This window comes from Corvus hawaiiensis, chromosome 1, assembly GCF_020740725.1.
Source record: "Corvus hawaiiensis isolate bCorHaw1 chromosome 1, bCorHaw1.pri.cur, whole genome shotgun sequence".
NCBI classification, from domain to species: Eukaryota; Metazoa; Chordata; class Aves; order Passeriformes; family Corvidae; genus Corvus; species Corvus hawaiiensis.
In genome coordinates this window covers 46,907,184-46,928,480 of record NC_063213.1, presented here as the reverse complement: position 1 = coordinate 46,928,480, position 21,297 = coordinate 46,907,184, and the positions used below count along the sequence as shown (strand labels likewise).

Here is a 21,297-nt window from a genome sequence, read left to right as displayed (position 1 = left end):
CCGATCACTGACATGACAGGAACTGCGGTTACCATGTCACCGGCAGCTATTGCAGGCTCAGAGGGATCAGGACCTTCAGCCACAGGTTATGGACTCAATACATAATCACAGAGTCCCCTGTGCTCCATGATCACTCAGACCTGGCAATGTAACTTTTGGAATGCATCTGCCCTCTCCAGCACACCACTTACATTATACAGCATGCACAAAATCTAAATATTTGACCTTTTTTTTTTTTTTGTACTCTGTTAGAAGAAACAATTTAAATTTCATCCAGTTTATTTTGTCTTTAGTGAGCTACAGTGTTGCAAGAGCACTGTGAAATCACTGACAAAAAAATTGGGTGCCTTTTACCTGCTCTGGCACACAAATCACTGTTAAGCAGACTTTTTTTTTTATGTGAGAATTGTTTATTCTAGGGTTGCCTACTTGAGCTTGTCACTCCCTTGCAGTTGGGTATGTCACCTAGTGGTGGTCCCCAACCAGGGCTTATGAGCAGGTTGCTGGTGAAAGTGCCAACAGAAAGCAACTGGGCAAATTCCCCTTTTGGAGCCATTTGGGGCCTCAAAACTCCATTACAGGAGCGATACTGAGAACTTGAAGAAGCATCAGGCTGGACAAAGTGGACAGATTAGAAAATTAAAATGAAAATTCACAGGAAAGACATTCCACTGTGTATCCAGCTCCAATTTGTATATCCATTGCCTGCTTTGTGTTAAAAACTCTCTCCTGAATTAAATGCACATGTTTTCCCAGGATTTCATAAGACTCTACAATTGCATTTAGACAACAGTAAGTCTGCCCTCAGCTTTTCCAGCATTGTCTTACTGTTTTCTGTGAGGGAAGCAATGTGGTTCCCAAACCAGCTGTAATAACTTCAAAAATTTGTCTTGGTATTTTTCAATGTGTAGAAAAGTTTTGGTTTTTTTAAAGGGATTAGTTCCCTTGCTAAGGCTAGAAGTATCGGGGCACGGGTGTGGAAAACATTGCATGTTTTTCTTTACGGGAACGCGGCTTCTGCTAACCCAGATTTTCACCAGCTTTCCCGTTGTATCAAACAAACCCATTGCCTCAGGGAAAACCGTCCGGCAGCATTGCAAGGGAGAGGAAAACCGCTGGAAACAGGGATGTGCGGCGGCGGGGCCGCTCCCCGGTGTCTGCTGCCCTCCGGTGGCCGCCCGCCGGCGCTGCCCCGGCCGGGCTGCGCGAGTGTTCGCGGCGTGGGCACAGGCGGAGGGGACACGGGAGCGCACGGACGGCTCCGATTTTTTGACATGTATCTACATACATATGTACATATAAACATGCACACATGTATACATACACGTATACAGGTATGTAGATGTGCATGCACACACATACAGACGTGTGCGTATACATATATTTATGTGTGTGTACATACATGCAGATATACATGTGTATGTGTGTATATGTATATATATATAGATATATACATAAAAAGCATCGTGTTTCTCTTAACTTCCCCCTCGACCCCAAACCGCCCCTGCATTTATGGCTTTGGGGACGCAAGTCATAAGATTTGGGGACGGCATTTAACAGCACTGCATAATACTCCCTTAATGAGAGCAAAAAGGTAACACCTCACACCAGATAGACCCACGCACAGGCTCCCAAGCCAAGCAAACACATCTGTGTGGAAGGAAATAATCTGTGGCACAGCAATAGCTGCAAGCCAAAATGGGGGGAGTGGGGGGTTTGAAACCCTTATTTTTCTTTTTTTTTTTTTCTTTTTTTTTTTTTTGTCAATTGCTTGGTTGCTTTGCTGTTAGTTTTACACCCCAGCCCCCTTACTTCCCCAGGGAATCACTTTCCCTTGCCGAGTCTGCAGACGTGACACTGTGGGAAAGATGCCGAGTTGTATTTTGTCCTGCTTCGTTGCCCCCGGCACGGATCTGGCTGTTTTCCGGCCAGCATTCTTCTGCAGTGCCTTAACTTCACGGAAAGGCGAAAGCGAGGGTTTAGGGGGGGAAGGTTTCAGGGTTTCACCAGCGCAGACAGCCCATGCTATAGAAACAAACAAACTACGCAGTGAAAGCATTTTAAAGTCACAATTCTCTGACTCCGTGCCAAAGCAAAATAGACTAGAAGACCACAGGCTCTGTATTCAAAACCCTCAGGGTGCAAAGTGGCCTGAATAAAACCAAAAGAAATGGTTGTCCAAGAAGAGGCCAGAAAGGCGGTGTGATACTGGACAAAGACTGGGAGAGGCTTGGGGACAGAGGATTAGTAAGAGGAGGGGAGAAAATGAGGGGGGGTGGGGGGGGCCGCGGTTCAGCAGTGACCCTATAACGAGCTCATCAGCAAACACATGCATTTCACCACAGGGCAGGCTTAACTCCCAGTGTGGCTCCTGGGAATGACCAGTGCACTTGGAAAAGAGAGGAGGGGGGACCAATTTTGCACAGGGTCAATTATTTCCGATTATTTGGAGATGGGAGTGGAGATTCTTTCCAAGCCCAGTGGGTAATCAGACTTGTGCAATGAAGTGTAGCATTTGTTTCTCCTTGTTACCATAGCAGATATATCCCCTCGGCTGTGGAGCCATCTCTATTTCCCTGAGCCCTCCCCAGCTCAAGGCCCCTTTCACTTCTCACCAAACTACACAGTCATTTCTTGAGGGAGTGAATTACAGCAAGTTATTCCCTAAAGAACCTTCCTTATTTAGAGAGAAACCACAAGCCAGGGAGATCTGGGAGTGGAGAAGGAGAAAAAGAAATCAGGCTTGTTTAGAAGCAGCAGCTAAACAGCTGGGAGATCTTTCAGTTGGTTTATATTTCTAACTCTGTTTGGGTCTTGCTTTACAACCTGAATGAAAACAAATCAGGATTGTTTCCTCCTTCTTGGAATGTCTGTTTAGGGTTTTAAGGGCGGAACAAGGAGGGGGAGAGGGGGAACAACTCCACATGGGTTCTCAGGAATCACTGCTTTCCCAATGCCTGCAGCCTCTTTATCCCCTTGCTAACCTCTCCTGCACACATGCAGCCCCACTGTCTTCCAGCCACACAATACAGAGACAGTTGTAAAACTGCTTTGCCTAAAAAGGTGGCTTTTCACCCTTCTCTTGGAAAAGGGAAATGTTTTTCCTCTGTTGGGTCACTGCAGAATAAACTGTCCTGGACCATCACAGCGATTTAATTTTTTTTTTCAGGTCACAAAAGCAGAATACCTTTCCCTTTCCTCCCCCTCCCTCCCCCTCCCGCGAAAAGAAAAGAAAAGAAAAGAAAAGAAAAGAAAAGAAAAGAAAAGAGAAAAAAGAAAAAATCCTTTCATTGCTTCATGCAAATGTCACATGTGATTCCTTCATGGGATTATTCCTAAATGCCGAGTACTGAATTCAAGAGCTTTTCCACGTACGTAAGCACTTGTGAGCTGTCACAGCCCAGCTCCGAGAGGCTCACAGAGGCACGACATGACCTTCTACCCCAGCGTTACTGCCACGCCGGGCAGAAGCATAGCGTGATGTTTCTTGACCCATTAAAAGTTGTTTAAATTACACACTGTACGCAGTGGCCTCAAAGTGCCTCATCTGCTAAACCAAACCGAAGGGACTGCAAGTTCCCCTGGAGACAAAAATGCAAGCCCCGCGAAAGCGGGATGAGAAGAGGGGCAGGAGGGAGCGGCGGCTGTACGCGGCCGCGGGAGCCCGGCGGGAAGCTCGGGGACGGGGCTTGCTGTGACAGTCCCGGAGCCTGCGGACAAGGAGAAGATAGATAGCTCCAGCGAGCTCATCGGCTCGGGGAAGTTCTTTAGAGGATAACTTTCCTTTTTTACACTTAAAACTACACGTATAAAATAGAAACGCTCCCCGTGCCAGCGTGTATATGTGTATATTTGCAGTCCCGGCGTGGGGACCCGAGCATGCAACCTGGATCACACCCGAAACACTTCGATAGGAGCCGGGCACGCCGGGCTGTCGCTGCGGGCTCTCCGCGGCGGAGGGCTGCGGGGAGAGCTCGGGCCGGCCCCCGCTCTCCGCACCGCACAGGAGCTGACGGGGCTGCCCCGACCCGGGCCTGCCTGCTGAGTGCGTGTCTGCCTTTTGGCATGGGACCGCGCTGCAGGCGGTGCCCCCGATCTCGCAGCCGAGGCGACCCTGAGCATCCCCAAAGCCGGCTCCGGCAGTGGCGGCTCCAGCGTGAGCCGCTCCAGAGCTGCCACTGAACCAACCCGGGAAGCACCGCCGTCCCGGGAAAAAGAGAACCGGACCTGGTTCTCTTTGTCTAATTAACTTTAATAATAAATGCCACTTCTCCTGGCCTAAGAAAGGAAATTCACCCTACACAGAATTCGGGGCGGGAAGGACGGTGAAGCTCCCGTCGGTCCTCCCGCCTGTCCCAACGCGCCCCGGTATTTTGGGGGGCAGAAATCAGAGCGGGTGCTCCGCAGGGGCCGCACAGCGGAAAGGTTTCGGCAGCCGCTGAGGCGCGGCCAGGCCGCCCCGCCGCCTCCCGGCGATGGGGTACAGCACGGCTGGCTTTGGCTTCTTAGGCGTGTTTACCCACTCTGCCCGTGGGTTTAGTTTCCGATTTTATTTTAAAATTTTCTCCCTGGGCACACGTGGGAAAGTGCTAAAACTCATAGAGTCAAGCGGCTCGGCCGGCGGCCTGCCTGGTGTATCCGCCCTCCCGCTGCGGCCCGTGGGTATGTCCGCCTTGCCCAGCACGGCGGGCAGCCCCAGCTCACGGCCCGGTGCATTCCCGGCGCCCGCAGTGTCCCGGTGCTGTCTCGGTCCCCGCACCGTCCGCGCCCGCCGCGCCTGGCTGCAGCGCCCCGCGCGGCCACGGGGCGGCGCCCGCCGCCTCCGCCCCCCTCCGCGCCCCCGCGATTTACATACGCCGTGTGGATTGGTCAACGCTCCCACGCGCGTCATCTCTGACGCCAGTGCTCCCCCGCCAATGGCTCTCCGGGAGCCCCGCCATTGGCTGCCTGCGCGGATGTCAATCAGGAGTAATTTGCATGCGGGCGCGCTCCCGCCGTGGGAGCGCAGGCGGGCGGGGCGCGGGGGGCGCGCGGGGGCCCGGCGGTCACGCGGAGTCACACGTCACAACCGTGGCACGCGCTGGCACCGCCCCGCCCCGCCCCGCGCGTGGCTGCGCGGAGCTCCGCGCTACCGGCGCTCTGTGGCGGCGATGGCGCCTGCAAACGCCGCTCTGAAACCATGACCCAGCGCGGGAACGAGAGCGTGTGCCCGTGCTCGTGGTGTGTGTTTGTGGTGCGTGTAGCTGTGCCGGCTACACCCGTGTGTCCGGCTCCTCCGGCAGCGGGAGGAAGAGGCAAAGCCGTGGGTGCTCCTCCACCGCCCCGGCCGCCGGTCCGCTCGCACGGCACGTTCTCCCGCGTCTCCTCCCCGCGGGATGGGAGTCAGGGGGTGGGAGCCCCGGGACACTCAGGAGAGAGAGGCCGAGTAGCAGCTCCCCACCGTGCGGGGCAACGCCGAGCGCGGCTTCTGCACTGGGGAAAATGACGCGGGGGTGAAAAGAGGCGGCAGCTCTCCGTTCGCTGCGCACACGGGAAGCGGCGCGCCCGGGCGAGCGGGAGCGCAGCTCACCCCCGGCCCCGCCGCCCCGGGCCCGCTCTGCTCCCCAGAGCCCTGGCGCTCACGTCACCGACGGGCGCTCACGTCACCCTCCGGCCCCCGACGTCACCGCCGGCGGCATGAAGGGGAGCGGGCTGGGAGCGCACAGGGACGGGGATTTACGTGCTTCGGGACGCAGCTGGCAAAAAGAGCCGCCAGCGCTGCGCGGGTCCCGGAGGGCCTACGGGCACACACCGGGGGGGACCAGCCAGCCCCGTGCTCCCCGGTCCTCCCGCCTGTCCCAACGCGCCCCGGTATTTTGGGGGGCAGAAATCAGAGCGGGTGCTCCGCAGGGGCCGCACAGCGGAAAGGTTTCGGCAGCCGCTGAGGCGCGGCCAGGCCGCCCCGCTGCCCCCCGGCGATGGGGTACAGCACGGCTGGCTTTGGCTTCTTAGGCGTGTTTACAGAAAACACACACAAAACAAAACAGAAACAGCCCCAGGTGCTTCCTGACTCTCTCACCGCCCTTATTTAGAAATAGGGGCCGGAGCAGCCCCGAGACAGTCTGGGTGACGTCACTAGGGAGGGGCTGTGTCGTCACGGCTGGTGGGCACCGAGGGCTGGAGCTGTGATCCCCCTGCGGCAGCACCGGGACCGCCGCTGCCGCCAGGTGTTGGATTTCCGCCGCGGCGGCAAATTGATGCTTTAATTGGCGAAGCAGCTCTATTTTCTCCCCTCTTTTTTTTTTTCCTTTTTGCCTCGCAAATAAAGTAAACACAAGAGGGCGTTTCGAGCCTTTGATCTCGGCTCTGTACAGTAAGGAAAACAAACCATGAACTTCAAAAGGGATGGAGCTTTTCTGGGGTTAATTTCGCTTCCTAAACGGCTGAACACGGCAATAAATCATAGCTTCCCTCCCCTCCAGGAAAGCGCCAATCGGAGGAATATGTCCCAAAAGTACCCTTCACCATCGGCAGCCTCAGAGCCTGCGTAGGCTGTGATCTGACGGATCAAACTTCATGCGGGAGATGTTATAAATCAACAGGTTTCATAAATCTTTGCAGGCGACAGCTCCGCGGGGCCGGGGCGGGGACGGGAGAAGGAGAGTGCCCGGCGGTAATGTGGGTACCGTGAAAATTCACTTCCTCGCAAGAATTGCATTAAGTAAACCTAACACCGAAATGTTGTCTGGCAATCTGTCTTGAAAAGGTTACAGCGTGTTAAAGATTTGGAAAGCTCCATAAAGCAGTAAAGATTATGAAGTACAGCTTAAAGGTTTATCAAATAACTTCCCGTGCCGGGACAACATTTAAACCGAAGGCAAAACCTGAAGCCTGTGATCTTTGCAGTCTGAGCCCATAAACGTGTTTGAGGAGGTATTCTGCTTTCTGCCGCTTTATAGTATCGCTTCTCTAATACGTAATTTTTCAGGAGCCGATATCTGGTAGCAAAACTAATACCAGGCAATTAGACACGGTGCTTTAAAACCACGTCGGGGTAGATGCAGTACGAAGAGGCATATACGCAAAATCAGGAAGCGAGCCTGTGGCTAGAGAGTGGGGAAACGATCCTTAAACCCTCTTGTCCCGAGTCTGGGAGCGAGGGGAAGAGAGCGTGTGCTGGAAACGGCACGGAGGAGAAGGGGCACAGCAGCTCGAGTTGCCCCGCCCGGGGCGCGGGGTAGGGACGTGGGGGACGACCAGCCGCGGTGCCGGGAGCCGCGGAGGCGCCTCCGGGCTCTTCCCTCACTGGTTTCCGTCCAGGGCTGCCCCTCCGTTCCCTGCACACGCACACACCGGCTCTGAATCACACGGTATTTTTAAGGGGGCTCTTTGATCTGGCCAAGTGTCAGAGCCCCGAAAGCCGGGACTCAAATAACACGTCGTTACGGCAAACAAATTTCTGCAGTCAGCTTTATGGCTTTATTGTCTATGGCACGAATAAACTCGGGGAATTAGCAGGTTAGGGGGAGGGAAAAAAAAGCGCGCTCCCCTATAATAAAATACACATCTGTTTCCAGGGAAAATATGGTAAAAAACACACACAGAGTCAAAACCTGGCTTAGTCTCCACTGGCTGTATGGATAGGGAAAAGCACCATCTGTCATTTTTCAAGTGGCCGTTATGTGGACATTTACATTTGCAAAAGGCGTTTTAATCACTCGTTTTATATTTAGTGTTGACTGTATTTTGCAATACACACATACCAAAAAAAAAAAAAAAAAAAGCAAGCTCAGTGTGTGTATATACAATCATATCAATTCCCTTTCCATGAACAAGCAGGCGCACTTAAAGCATAGACCACCATAAAATTTATATAGGGGTAGATTTTTATGGGCTTGTGTATTAATAGTCTCTAATAAAATAAAGTTTACTCTGTATGTGTGTGGTTTGTGTGCATATGGCTACACTCACCGTCCAGTTCTCAGTGTGCTGGATAACCTGTGCAGGAATTATTAAAGGGGGCATATACATATACCCATTAACACGTAGTGATAAATCAGTGAATGTCTGGGTTTGCCTGCGCACGTACCGAGATCTAATTTCCGAGCTGGGAGAACAATATATCATCTCCGATATTTCAACAAGTGGGGGTTTTGTGTGTCTTAAATATTTTGCGAGCCAGACTACGCAACCGGAAATAATGGATTTTCTATGAGATATTAAAGAAAAATCCATCATCTTTTTTTTTTCTCTTTGGAAAGTCGTTAAAAGTATGGAAAATAAAATCCCAGAGATTTGCGAGGGTATTAAATCATTTCGTTCCCTCTTTACACACACGCGCGTGTGCCCGCACACGCGCACCCTTCCACACGCACACACGTGCTACCCTTTTTGTAGGGATTCCCACCAAACCCATGAAAGGGCACCGGTGGGTGTTAAACGATACGATTTAGGAGCTTTCCATCCACAGGTTTAGTTTTCCCTAGGTATTGCATTCATGTGTACTTTATTTGTATTTAATAGATAAATATTTTACACGTCTATATACGTTGTATATGTATATGTGTGTACGTTTAGCAAGAAACGTAGTTTAATTGATTTGAGCCTATGCTACGGGGGGCCCTGGCAGACCCCCCCGCGGACGGTCTGCGGGGGCGATGGCGGTGCCTCCCGCCAGGTACCGCAGCGCAGAGGGGCGATGGGGTGAAGGCAGTATGTGCTGGAGGGATTGCGGAGGGAGGCACCCTGGCACGGGCGGCGGATCCGCCTGCCCGGGAGCGGGGATCGCCCGGGCTTTATTCCCTACTATAGCTCACAGCTTCCAGGTCCTTTAATAAGTCCAAATATTTACCCTCGAGAGAAATGGTTTATGCGGCTGCATGAGGGCCGGTAACCTTTGACAGGAGCCGTCACAAAACACTCCTCCGTAATGGACCACAGTGCGCGTACATCTAATTTATTGTGCTAAAAGTTATTGCAGGGGCTGCGGGAGGGGGTCTCGGACTACAAATAAGCGTTTTGCCACTGATAGGAAAACACCGCCCCTCGGTGAGCCGGGCAAAGCCACAGGGTACCCGATTCGGCTCCATCATCCATCTCATGTGATGCCTCTTTCATGCTTTTTGGGGGAAAAAATACAACAAAAAAAACCGCACCGGATACTGCAACACGATACCCCGGTAATGCGGCAGGCAATATGTTTCCCGCGTATCTGATAAAGCGGAGTGTTGAAACGAAGGGCAGGAAACCGTGCCCGATTTAACGGGGAGAAGCGGGAAAACTCCCGCAGCCCTGGGTGGCGGTGTCAGCACCGGTCCGGAGCCACCGGGAGTCCCGGGCTTGGACCGGCCGCGGTGCGGTGCGGTGCAGTGGGAGCCCCCGCCTGGGGTGGGAGCAGCCCGGGAGCCTTTTAAACCCAGCGGCCGGTGCGGGCTAATAAGCGGGGACACTTCCAGCGGCAGCAGCACCCGTGGGGGGAGCGCGGAGGAAGCCCGATGGGATATTACCCTGTTTGTTTTCCCTTTGATCCGTAGGAAATAGGTCCTGCACTGCGTGACCCATTAAACTAATAAGATTATAAAGATCAGCAAGAGGGGCTGGGGCCGCTAATGGTTCCCATCTGGGCCAGGTTTCAGCATTATTAAAACGGCGAGGCAGCGGGCTTGGGTTACAGCGCCGAGGTGAAAGCAGAGAGAGCGGGGAGCCGGGACCACACATCGCACCAATTAGCGCGGCGGGGCGGAAGGGCCCGGGGAGCCGGAGGGGCCGGGACGCCACAAACCCCGGCGGGACCCGCCCCGCGCCCGCCCCGCGCCCGCGCCCGCCCCTCATGCATATGCAATGCGGTGGGGCCTCTATGCAAATCAACGCCCCGGGGCCGCCCTGGGCGGTGCGCGCGGTGGGCGGGAGGCGGAGACGGGCCCTGCTTTGAATAGCACCGCCCGGGGCGTGACGTCTCCGTGCCCTCCTGCAATGAGGGCGGCCGCCGGCTCGGGTTTCTCTGGGGCGTGCGCCCCTTCCTCCCCGCCCCCGCAAGGCACGCCCCCCTCGCGTGCCGTCCAGCCAATAGAAATGCTGGATGCAAATACGCAGGGGGCGGTGCGCGCCCCGCGGCCGCGGATTGGACGCGGAGCGCCGGCGCTGGGCGGCCCCTGCCGGGGGGGGCGGGGGCGGCCCGCGATTGGCCGGCGGCGTGGGCGGTGCGCGTGACGCCGGGCGGGCGGAGATCGGGGCGGGGCGGGCCCCGCGCTCCTCCCGGCCCCTCCCGGCCCCTCCCGGCCGTGCCCGCCGCCTCCGCCCGCCCCGGGAGAGCGGGGACCGCCCCTCTGGCGCCGTGTGCCCGCCTTCCCCCGAGCACGGGCGCTGTGGAGCCCCGCTGCGCCCCAGCCGGCTGCTTTCGCTCCGGCGGAAAAGGAGCGGAGGAGGCCGGTGTTGCCCCGCCGCCGCTGGGGTGCGTGATAAAAAGGGGAGGGGGAAGGAAAGAAACCCCTGGGGGCGGGGGGAGGGGCGGTCCCAGCTCCGCCCGTTTGCGGCTAATGAGCAGCCGCGAGCGCGGGGCGATGAGCGGGTGTCAGCCCGGGGGAAGGCGGTGTGAGCGGGGAGAGCTGGTCGAGGCAGCCGAGAGGAGCGCTCAGGCCAAGCCAGGAGGGGCTGAGTCTGACACGCGGGTGCCGCAGCGAGGGTGGGGCTGTTCGCCCCTCTTGGTATCCATCACTTCGTGTGTCACGGTGAAAAAGTGTAAACGGCGCCTACGAGGTTAATTGAAAACGTTCCGCTAATGGAACGGTGCCTGCGAGACACCGAATGTCTGAGCGCCAATTCAAACCTTCCGCCAGCCTCCCCGATGCGGTTTTTAAAAGAAGCAAATAGCATTGGAACTATTCGCTCTAGGCAGCTTCGTGCTTTTTTAAGTGCCCGAGCTTCACCTCTCCATGATCATTTGTAGCGATTTAAGTGATCGTCTTTCCTCGAGCGGTCATTTCAGCCTTTTCGTTAAAGTCGCTTTCAGAACAAAAATCTCCTGGTGGTCAGTGTGGTCTTGAAGGCACCGCTTTAAAGGGCTTATTTGTAGCTAACAACTTAAGACTAAAGCACATCTGAAAGCTTACTTATATATATATATTCGTGAATAATCCTTCTTCACCGTTATTAGCTTTTTCTTTTTTTTTTTTTTCAGATTGTTCCTCACAATTGACACGGTACTGTACAAGCTGTTCTTCGCTGTGTTTCTTGAATACGCACGAATTGACAACTGACATAAACACTTCGCGGGAATAATATAGCATAATTTGTGGGTGTAAATGTGCCTTCAGAACTCGCTTCAGAGCTGGCCCAGCAAATGCATAAATGATGCCGAAGTCTCTCAGAACGGCAGCAAACAGTTCTCAACACAGCACGTTGTAGTTTGTACGAGGGTGGTTTGTAATGTATAATTCTCTGTCCGTGAAGGCTTTTTGCAATATTTGTTCTAAACACAAACTATTAAATCGTACCGTGTATTTCGTTAATTGAGAGCCTGAGAACTGTGGCGTCAAGCAGGGAGACAACTGGGCTCTGATCCTGCAAGCGGTAATGGAGTCATGCTTGCTATTTATCAGGACTTCTAGGATCAATTGTTCATAACTTCTGCAAAACTAGAGACAAAATCCCTGCTTAAGGATCAAGCAAATGCAGACTGAAAAATCCGTGTAAAGAAAGATAAATGTCATAATGAACAATCAGGGAAGCTACACGAGATACCGAGTGTAGCTCATTTTCAGGGAGCAGACTTGGGTAGAAAATTCGAAGTACGCCCAGAACGCAGCTGTAGGATGTGGTATTGAAAACCTGCTCATTCTGAAGTTCGCTGTGTTAGAATAATTAATGTATGAAGTTCCCGCAGTGCCTGAGAGGGAAAAGAGCAAGTCTGCAACGCATATTTTTCTGTGCTTGACAGCATGCCTTCGAGGGAGTTATTTTTATATTAAATATATGTGCTTAAGTTACTTCAAAATATGTCAAATGCCTTTGTTTGGACGTTTTGGGTTTGTTTGGGGGTTTTTTGTTTGTTTCAGGTTTTTTTTCTACATTGTTAAAATTTTTGTATACTGTATTCCAGCATTTCTGCTGCTCACATAACTTAATAGGCGAATTGTGCATGTTTGCTGTGTTATTGCTGACAAAAATGGCACGGTAAACCACTGAACACAGAGGTGAAAGCTAACGGAATTTTGTACCAAACCCACATGACAAGGCTAATTTCTAGTTTAACTGTGTATTCTTCTAGACAAAGTCTTCCTGTCATTTAGAAGTACTTAAAAATATGAAAATAAATTGCTGGTTATTCATATAGATTATTACAGATTCCTGTGGAGGAGGAGCACAGCAGGAGAAGGTGACACAACTGCATCAGCTTGGTTCTTTACCCGACTTAAATTGATGTAGGTAGGAACATTTCCCTCTAGCTGGGGATCTGTGATATTGACAGATTTATTTGCTATTAAGGACCTGGAATTTAATTTACCTGAACTGCAAAAGAAGTTTTGATGGATAAAGATATAGGATCGGGCCAACGCAAAAAAAAAAAAAAAAAAAAAAAAAAAAAAAAAAAAAAAAAAATCTCAGTCACTGAACAATTGGTGTCAGCTTATTTTATTGTGTTTTAAATCCTGGTTTGGCTTAATTTTCTAAATTACTTTTGAGATATAGTTCATCAAGATGTCTGAAACACAATGGCAGAAAATTCTATGGATCCAAATAGCTTAGTAGGAGTTTTAAAAGGATTATGTAGCTGTATGGATAATAAAAAAAGCCCAAAGAACTGGTAATACAGGCATATATAAGGGATAGAAATACACCAGGGTGTAAAACAAGACTAGATTTACATTGTTGGAAATAGTGTTTCCCAGTGCAGGCTTTTTCATAATCCTTTATCATGGAGTTACTCATCATCGCTTACTTCACTTCATCTGGGACTGATATCTGTCTGAATAAACCACTTTTAATTTTGCCAACGCTTATATGTATTTTCCTTTTTGCGTCTCTTAAATCAAGATCTGTTCCACAATAAAATAGGTGGGAGTATTCCCAAAGACTGACAGGCATTGGATTATGCCTAAAGGAATCATTGTGCTTCATGCAATGCCAAAGAATGAATAAGCATGAAATCTGATTAGATCTATTTTTCTCATGTTACAGTTATTGTGATTTGCACAAAAGCTACTCAACATATTTTGCAGATGATGTACATTTTATGTATGTTAGAGAAACAGATTTTTTCTTCCACACTTATTTATTTAATCCCAATATGTTAAATAGGTAGCTGCTCACAGAAAGAAAGAGTGAAGCAGTTAACTACGTGGGGAGTCCTTAAGTGAAAATTTTTGCAACAGAGATTCAAAAATGGTTTACACCTGAGGCTGTACTCCCTGGTGATGAGGGCAGGATAGCAGAGTGTAATTCCTGGTTTCTGTTTCTGACCCTGGGGACTGACTAGGTGTGTGACCCTCTCTCAGTTTACAGGTCTGTAGGTAGTAACTCAGAGTTTGCCTTACTGAAGCAGGTTAAGAACCTTGTCTTCAATGCTCCAAGAGTCACTGTGGAAAGACTTTTAGAAATACGAAGCATTGTGTGGAAACAGTAACAGAAACAGAGGCAGAAATAGCAGAGCTCTTGCATGCCAGAAACATTCAGCCTGTAGACATAAGTCAAAAATATCAGGGATAATTCATGGCTACGTCAGAAGATCAATTTTCCCTATACCAAGCACAAACTGAAGCCTACTTTAAAGTAAAGCAAATGCAGAAAGTGTGCTTTCCAGACACGGGGGGGAAAAAAAAAGAGCTCATTTAAAGCACACTGTAGTAACAGTTAAGTAACAGATTTTTTTCTTCTCTTAGGTGTTTTTAGTGGCATAAGGACTGCTGTTTGGACAAGTTGAACACTTGAAACTCATTTTTTAGTTTGTGCTTTATAGTTTGCTCTCGGTTTTGTTATTTGTTTGGAGCTTTTTCCAAGTCATGAGCTTCTGAAATGCAGTAATAGAAATCTTCTGATCATGATCTCTGCTGGACTAGAATGATTTTACCACCACTTCGGTGGTGTAACTGTGAGCCAGCTAAGGAATTTGTTTCACGTTAGATCATTATAATTGTGAGTTCTAGACCTGGCCCTCTAATTCTGCTTGAATTAGTCACCCCTGGTAGAGTCTATCACACTCATGTGCCTTGACTGTTCACTGTGAGCCCCATGTGACAGACAGGGCTTTTATAAACCTTACCTTGCCTTCTTCAAAAAGAAAAAGAAAAAAAAAAAAAAAAATACCTATGTGCTCATAACTTTACAAAAACCAGATCTTTATGATTGTGAATGCCATCCTGGACATTGCTGGACTGCAGAATAGAAAAACAGAAGCGTCATGTGATAAAATGATTAAGACACTCAAAACTCCGTTAGTGTGCATGGTCTCAGGCTTGTCCAGGCGGTAGCATGAGCTCTGGAGCTCCTCTGAGAAAGGAAGGCAGGTTCGCAGCTCTCCTCTCTCAGAGCAGGAGCGCTGTGTTATCGCCCGTGCAGAAAAGCAGGCTTGAGGTAGTTCTTTAATCTGCCGCAGGAGGGTTGGCGGACTGCAGGAACACTGAACCGCAGCCCCGAAGTGCTGCCTCAGCCCTTGGTTTGAATCACCGGCAGCAAACCAGAACGGATAAAAGGGAAACAGAGTAAGGGAAGCGACAGGAATGAGTGACATCCTAGAGAGACACGAGCTGTGTTAGCTCAGGTTAGCACACAAGGTGAATTGACATCTCCTGGCCAGGTCTATAGTTTAAATATACGGTTATACAAATACTTCAGGTTTGTTTGGGTTTTTGCCTGTGCTAAACCGTTTTGTAGAACCTTTTTTATTCACTCAGCCCCTTTTCTCACCAGTAAGTCAAAATACCCATTCCATGTTTTTTGAACAAGAAATCATGATCAATATCAACAGAAAAAAAGAAAATAGCAAAGAGCAAAATCTTCCCCTTTGCCAGCCCAAACGCACACGGCAACTGCAGAGGCACTGGGAAACTGGTGTGTTTCTGATGCACAAAGTCAGGGACAGGTGTAAGGTTCAGTCTTTTCCTATGGAGGCAGAAAAGACGCGGGTTTTGCCACTTCAGTGGGCGTCCTCATGCATCTGCCATCCCCGCTCCCATGCGGCACGTGGCATCCAGCTCTGGGATTGCTGTGCTGACCGCAAAGAGAGGGGCAGAACTGTAGCCCTGTGGAGCCTGGGTGATCTGGAGGTGCCCACACCCTGCCTCCTCCCAGCCCTGGGCAGTCTGTCTGTGTGGTTCTCTCTATCCAAACCCCTGTCCTCACATCCCCATCTTCCCAACGGTGCCAGAAAGGTTCAGGCTGGCTCTGGGGTGATAGAACCCATAGTGTTGCCAGCTCAAAACAGAAAGAATTGCTTTTCCTTTTTTTGGTAATGATAGAAGGGATAGCACAAATTGCTCATTGAGAACAGCCATTTTTTCCATTGCCATAGCATAACTGTCTTTGCCTGTTCCCCAGGGCTTTACTAGTACATAATTTCCAGATTATCACTTCCATCTTGTGCATATGGAGATGATACTCTAGTAGAGTTCATCCTCAGGAGAAAATATTATGCATTTTAAATTGTTCTCCTTGTCTTTTCCCTGCAGATATATTTTATGCTAACAGGGAATGCAATATTCAGTACAAACTCGGCAACAACATGGTGAACTATAATAATTATTGGACCTGTTAGGTCTATTATGGAAATAAATCTTCTGTGAACCAACATTTTCCCTCTTATGTTTCACAGAGAGACAGTAACCCTTCTGCTGTCAATGAATTAATTTGCTAAAAGAAGCTGGAGTTCGTAGATAAATCTTGAGATTATTTCTCATTTACATATTAGCTTAGCATTTATGTGCAGTTCCATTTGTGTGATACTCCTGGGGACAATCCAGGGAACAATATGAATCATCTAAGATGTTGAAATTAGGCTACAATAGAAGGGGACAAAACCTACCTCTATTTTTATTTTTTTTTTTTTAATTTTGAATTATTTAGAATAGTCTTTGTGACTAATTATCTAGCACTGTATGCATAGTATTCCAGAGTCGTTTTTGCATCTGTCTGATGCTGGAGCATACTTGAAGAAAGCTTTCTGTGCTGAGACTCCTTCAGAGTGTGCATTATCTCAAGGACTACTGGCTGTGGCTTGTGTGATAACCTGGCTCAGACATGGATTGTTTTTTTCTTCTTATTTATGGTGAAGAAACAAGGTCAGAGGCATAAATGAAAGCAGGAACAGTGCACTTCCTATTTCCTGTGGAGTCCCCAGAGCACTGGTTTGAAATAATTACTGCTGTTAATTAATGATTTGCCAGCTGTCTGCACTAATTTTATAGCATTTATGTATGCAGAGCCATTGTGCCTCACATTCCTGCTTGAGAATCAAGAAGCAAGACACTAGAATCACACTTACATGTTCATTTGTTATTTTGAATATAGTCTGCTTGCACAGACCAGATTGTAAGGCTCACTGAAGAAGTTTAGTAGCAGCAGAGATCTACTTTGGGACATTTTAGACATTTTCATTTCATTTTTTGCTTGATTTTGGGCAGTAATACATCAGGAAAAAGGCAAAGTGGCCTGTTTATTCTTACTTTAAAGGTTCACATCAGTTTAAAATTGGAGTGAAAAAGCTGGGCACTATAATGTGTTAGCCAGACCAATTCTTACAGAAAACATAATTTCTTTGTGTGTTAGTGGCTGCCCCACTGCCCTGAGTGCCTACACTGAGCTGAAATGCCTGCATGGCTTTGCTTGTTCCTTCCATCACCCCTTCATAAAACCCTCATTTTTCCTGAAGATTTGGGAAACCAGATGGTTGCAGTAACAGAATTCCCAGTGACCAATTCCATTTCTCTGTAGCAGTCCTGCAGTTACAGTTGGCTCAATGTTTAGTGCAGTATTTGTTTCCCCTTCTCTCCTTTGAGGGCTTCTGTCAATGTGGGCTGTTAAGCAGCTGCAGCATTTCTGGCAGAAATGGCAATATCTTAGTGGTGGCTGTCTGTATACACCCTATACCATGTTTAGAGTGGGAGCCCACTACTCTGGAAGTGATTAATCTAACAGCTGAGTGTCCTGGTTTCAGCTGGGAGAGAGTTAATTTACTTTCCAGTAGCTGGCACAGTGCTGTGTTTTGGATTTAGAATGAGAATAATGTTGATGACCCACTGATGTTTTAGTTGTTGCTAAGCAGTGGTCAGGGACTCTTCAGCATCTCATATTGCCCTTCCAGGGAGTAGGCTGGGGGCACAAGAAGTTCAGAGGGGACACAGCTGGGACAACTGACCCAAACTGGACAAAGAATATTCCATACCATGTGACAACATGCTCAGTATGCAAACTGGGGGCACAGCTGGTCAGGGGCCACTGCTCAGGAACTGTCTGGGCATCGGCCAGTGAGGGGTGAGCAATAGCATTGTGCATGGTTATTTTGTATATAACAACAACAAAACCAACTATTATTGGTGGTGGTGGTGGTTTTGTGGCTGATGTTATAATTATAATTATAATTACTGTTGTTGTTGTTGTTATTATTATTATTATTATTTTCCCCCTTCCTTTTCTGTCTTATTAAACCGTCTTTACCCCAACCCACAAATTTTACTCTTTCTTTCTGAATCTATCCCCCATCCTGCTGCAGGGAGAGGGAAAACAAGTGAGCAAGCTGCTGTGTGGTGTTTAGTTGCCAGCCAAGTTAAACCACAACAGCCATTTTTCAGACTCCCAATGTGGTGCCAAGAGGGTGAAGATAATGACAGGTCTGACCAGAGTGTTTTAAAACAAATTTTTATATACATTCCTTATATTAGTTTAATAGTCACTGATCACAGTGTTGATTTATTTGCTCACAGAGTTATTGCCCTTGTTCTCAGAGTTGCACTATGCAGCACCTTACTTGCTGTACATGTTCCCTCTGGGGCCCGGGTTAAGGTTATCATTTTGTTGTTGTTTGTGACACTGGCTTCTGATACGATAAAATTGCTGGTCATGAGACTAATCTGGTATCTGTACTCAGACTGCCCCCACCTCCATACTCTGGGAGCCATCTCTCAGAAACTAGTAATAATTATGTAATAATTACGAAACTAGTAATAATTAGTAATAATTTATGACTTCTCCTTAGAGAGCCAAGCTATGGATGAGACAAAGTGGGGCAAGGTGTCCCCCACTCCTTCACCCTCCTTTCCTCCTTTTTGTCTTCCCCTTTTCCTTATTCTCCAGGCTAGTTACAATAGCTCCTGAGAATTTTGATTATTATTGGGATGTTCAGACTGGCATGTTTCTGTTGATATGTCTTACATTACTGAATGTGCTCCAGATCTTGTTTAAAGTTAAATATCTATTTAAGAATACCATCCAGAGATCTACCTGGAGGCTGGACAGTTGTGAGTTTCAGGGTGTATAGGACAGTATGGGCAAGCACCTAGGACAGTAGGCACGTCCAATACTTTGGACTTATCCCTAAACAAGAGCAGAACCCTGAAAAACTAGCAAAATATTTGGTAAAAGTGAGCTGTCACCTTGGCTGTTTCTGAGAGCCACAAATCACTGCAACATGCTGAGGCCTGGCCTACACCCACTGAGCCCTGTTCAACACCACTCACTACCCTCAAGGGCAAGAGCAGGTCTCTTAATCTGACAACAAAGTGATAGGTTTTGCAGCTACTCCAACCCCCATGACGTGGCTGAACCAGAGAACCAACCCATGTCATTATCAGTCACTCCTATACACATGGAGAAATGTTGGAAGCCAAAGTCCACCCATCCAATAAAGGAAGAAACTCTTCCCTTACTTAAGGGAAGAAGTGGATGAGGCAGACTACTCCAAAGCAAGGCCATCATGAGAACGGAAGGAAGAAGACACAGACCTCATAAACAAAGCAGTAACCACCCAATCTGTATCCCTGTGTTTCCTGTGGGATATGTGAATAGATTTCAGCCATTTTCCAGGTGAGCACATGGTCACCTGTCTGTTCCAATGCTGGGATAACTGGGCCAGTAGCCTGGAATTAGAGGGTAGGGAAGCCAAAAAGCTGTGATCTGTTTCTAGGGAAACAGGCATTGATTGGAAAAAATGATTGGAAAAGGGGCATGAGGCCTCAGCCTCTGGACATGCCTCCAGTTCAGGAGAGAAGGAAAGGTATCCCTTCCAGGAAGATATTATATATCACCCAGGCAAGTGGATCAGCACGGAGAGAGATATCCTGGACCTGAAGAAATTAGCTGTGCTAGAGGTGATTTATGGTAACCCATACAAAAAGTGTCCTGGTTTCAGCTGGGATGGAGTTAATTTTTTTCCCCAGTAGCTGGCACAGTGCTGAGTTTTGGATTTAGGATGAGAATAATGTTGATGACCCACTGATGTTTTAGTTGTCGCTAAGCAGTGGTCAGGGACTCTTTAGCTTCTCACATTGCCCTGTGAGCAAGTGGGCTGGGGGCAAAAGAAGTTGGGAGGAGACACAGCCATGACATCTGACCCAAACTGGACAAAGAGTTACTCCATACCATATGCCATATATACCCCAGTATATAAACTGGGGGGGGACAGCTGGCCAGAGAGCACTGCTCAGGAACTGTCTGAGCAGTGAGTGGTGAGCAATAACATTGTGCATCATTTGTTTTGTTTTTTCTAATGATTTCAGAGTTCTTCTTATTGTTGTTATCATTATTACTATTTTCCATTCCTTTTCTGTCCTATTAAACCGTCTATACCTCAACTCACACATTTTTGTCCAATTCTCTCCACCATTCCACTGAGGAATGGCTGTGTGGTGCTTAGCTGCCTGCCAGGCTAAAACACAACACGGGCTTAGTGTTTGAGCTATTCCTGACCCCCTGCTGCTTTGAGTTCCTCTACAAGGTTTGTATTTTTCACACCTGCTCCTTGAAGATATTGTTTAGTTTGTGTATTATTCCTTGTAGACAAAATGCTCCTTCGTAATGGGAAAAAAAAAAAAAAAGAAAAAGCACATGAGTTTAAAGCACCTACAGAAAAACAAAGCAATGCTACAGTAATTCCAGTTTTCAGTAGTCTGAGTAGTGATGCACTCTGAACTTGAATTAGAAAAGTTTCATCGTATTTCAGTTTAAAGCATAGCTGCAAGTGCTTCACCTCGGTAAATGGCAAAATTTCTGTGGAAGCCAAGTAATGGTGCAAGGATTTGGAGTCTTTTGAAACAGATAGTGTTACACAAATTTTGGATCACCACAATAGCAAAAAATACAGGACAACTGGCTGGTTTATAGGTATATGTATAGCACAGGAGTGATCTAAAGATTTACAGGTCCCCTCTGAGGCCAGACTGCGCTTATTTCTATATTACTTTTACACTCCCTTGATTCAGAAGTCTGCAGTTTTTGCTGTCTTTATCAGATTTGGTCACTCACAGGGAAATGTCTTTCAAATAAGCACCTTAAATTACTAGATATTGAATTACTAAGACCATAAAGCAAGGTAAAAAAAAGCATGCTTAGATATCAGTGGCCACGAAACATGCCAAAGGATTTCTCTGCTCCTCCTCCCTTTCTCCCATCCCAAACAATCCTTTTCAATATTGAACAGGTCTGAGAACAATCCAATCCAGCAGGTCAAGATAGGGTCAGATTTCCTGACCTGCTTACCCCCACCTCTTGATAATCTAGAAATGAAAATCAATTCTTGTCTTCGAGCTTGTGAGGAGCTCATAATTGCTTTAGACTAAAGCACCGAGTGCCTGCTTTTTCTGCCACCTTTCAATTCTTAGAGATGGGGATGTCATTTTTCAAGTCGAGTGCACTGTCAGAATTAGATTGCGTGGTAACCAAGTAGAAAGATTTCTGCTCAGAATGAGATTTCTTCTCACTGCTGTGCCTTTTATTTTGGTCCAAATTCTTTTTTTCACTCTTATCCACAGGGATATCATAATACATTTTGAGCACATTATCTATGAAATATAACTATTTTTATTAGGGACAAAACTGGAAGTCTTTTGTAGCCACTGAAATTAATTGATAAATAAAAACTGAGGCTAAATTTGCTTCCTGATCTTTTGTTTGCTACACTTTCTGCCACATATGATACGAGTCAAATGTGGGTAGAATTACAGCTTATTTCTATTAAGTATAGCTTTTTAGCCAATTAAACTGAACATAGTACCTATTCAATTATGGTAGAACATTTCTAGGCCATTTTGGATTGCTGTGAATTGCTTTCCTGAAAATAAGTTTGTGGGAGGCTGTGCTGTGCCAGCTATCTGGTGGGGCTTACCCAGCACAGGG

The 21,297-nt window shown here is 48.2% G+C and overlaps 1 long non-coding RNA gene across 1 annotated transcript; it reads left to right on the top strand.

The window, feature by feature from the left end:
• Positions 1 to 10,348: 10,348 nt before the first annotated feature.
• Positions 10,349 to 12,971, top strand: LOC125335182. Its single transcript, XR_007207369.1, has 2 exons — positions 10,349 to 10,429; positions 11,156 to 12,971. It is a non-coding gene; the product is annotated as an uncharacterized LOC125335182 (long non-coding RNA).
• Positions 12,972 to 21,297: the final 8,326 nt, after the last annotated feature.